Here is a 2,129-nt window from a genome sequence, read left to right as displayed (position 1 = left end):
TTTGGATCTTGACCGTAGTCGGTCTATGTGTGTATTTTGGATGATGTATGATTATATTTATGTATTGTGTGAAGTGGCGATTGTAAGCCAACTCTTTATCCCATTCTTGTTCATTACATGGGATTGTGTGAAGATGGCCCTTCTTGCGACAAAACCACAATGCGGTTATGCCTCTAAGTCGTGCCTCGACACGTGGGAGATATAGCTACATCGTGGGCGTTACATACCTGAAGAGGACTAAGGATATGTTTCTCATTTATGGAGGTGCCGAAGAGCTCGTCGTAAAGGGTTACATCGATGCTAGCTTTGACACAGATCTGGATGACTCCAAGTCACAAACCGGATACGTGTATATTTTGAATGGTGGGGCAGTCAGCTGGTGCAGTTGCAAGCAAAGTGTCATGGCGGGATCTACATGTGAAGCGGAGTACATAGCAGCCTCAGAGGCAGCACGGGAAGCAGTCTAGATGAAGGAGTTCATCATCGACCTAGGAGTTATTCCCAATGCATCAGGCCCAATGACTCTCTTCTGTGACAACACTGGAGCTATTGCCCTTGCCAAGGAGCCCAGGTTTCACGAGAAGACCAGGCACATCAAGCGTCGTTTCAACTCCATTCGTGAAAATGTTCAAGATGGAGACATAGATATTTGTAGAGTGCATACGGATCTGAATGTCGCAGATCCGTTGACTAAACCTCTTCCACGAGCAAAACATGCTCAACACCATAACTCTATGGGTGTTTGATTCATCACAATGTAACTAGATTATTGACTCTAGTGCAAGTGGGAGACTATTGGAAATATTCCCTGGAGGCAATAATAAAATGGTTATTATTATATTTCCTTGTTCATGATAATTGGCTATTGTTCATGCTATAATTGTATTAATCAGAACCGTAATACATGTGTGAATACATAGAGCACATCATGTCCCTAGTAAGCCTCCAGTTGACTAGCTAGTTGATCAATAGATGGTTGTGGTTTCCTGACCATGGACATTGGATGTCGTTAATGACGGGATCACATCATTAGAAGAATGATGTGATGGACAAGACCCAATCCTAAGCATAGCACAAGATTGTGTAGTTCGTTTGCTAGAGCTTTTCTAATGTCAAGTATCATTTCCTTGGACAATGAGATTGTGCAACTCCCGGATACCGTAGGAATGCTTTGGGTGTATCAAATGTCACAACGTAACTGGGTGACTATAAAGGTACACTACAGGTATCTCCGAAAGTGTCTGTTGGGTCGGCACGAATCGAGACTAGGATTTGTCACTCCATATGATGGAGAGGTATCTCTGGGCCCACTCGGTAATGCATCATCATAATGAGCTCAATGTGACTAAGGATTTAGCCACGGGATCATGCTTTACGGAATGAGTAAAGAGACTTGCCGGTAACGAGATTGAAAGAGGTATGGGGATACCGATGATCGAATCTCGGGCAAGTAACATATCGATGGACAAAGGGAATTGTATATGGGATTGATTGAATCCCCGACATCATGGTTCATCTGATGAGATCATCATGGAACATGTGGGAGCCAACATGGGCATCTAGATCCCGCTATTGGTTATTGGCCGGAGAGATGTCTCGGTCATGTCTGCATGGTTCCCGAACCCGTAGGGTCTACACACTTAAGGTTCGGTTACGCTAGAGTTGTTATGGGAAATTGTATGTGGTTACCGAAGGTTGTACGGAGTCCCGAATGAGATCCCGGACGACACGAGGAGTTCCGGAATGGTTCGGAGGTAACGATTTATATATGGAAAGTCCAGTTTCAGTCGCCGAAATGATTTCGGGGGATATCGGTATTGTACTGGGACCACCAAAAGGTGTCCGGGGGTCCACCGGGTGGGGCCACCTGCCCCGGAGGATTTAATGGGCTGAATATGGGAGGGAACCAGCCCCCTAGTGGGCTGGTGCCCCCCCCCCCAAGGGCCCGAGGCGCCTAGGGTTGGAAACCGTAGGGGAGGGGGTTGCCTCCCACCTTGCTTGGGGGCAAGTTTTCCCCTCCTGGCCGCCCCCTCCCCTCTAGATGCATCTAAGGGGGCCGGCCCCCTCTTCCCTTCTTCCTATAAATAGTGGGGGTGGGAGGGCAGCCGCACCCCTTCCCCTGGCGTAGC

This window comes from Triticum dicoccoides, chromosome 5B (assembly GCF_002162155.2).
Source record: "Triticum dicoccoides isolate Atlit2015 ecotype Zavitan chromosome 5B, WEW_v2.0, whole genome shotgun sequence".
NCBI classification, from domain to species: domain Eukaryota; kingdom Viridiplantae; phylum Streptophyta; class Magnoliopsida; order Poales; family Poaceae; genus Triticum; species Triticum dicoccoides.
The sequence above is the reverse complement of the archived record's forward strand: the minus strand, read 5'-3'. Positions refer to the sequence as shown.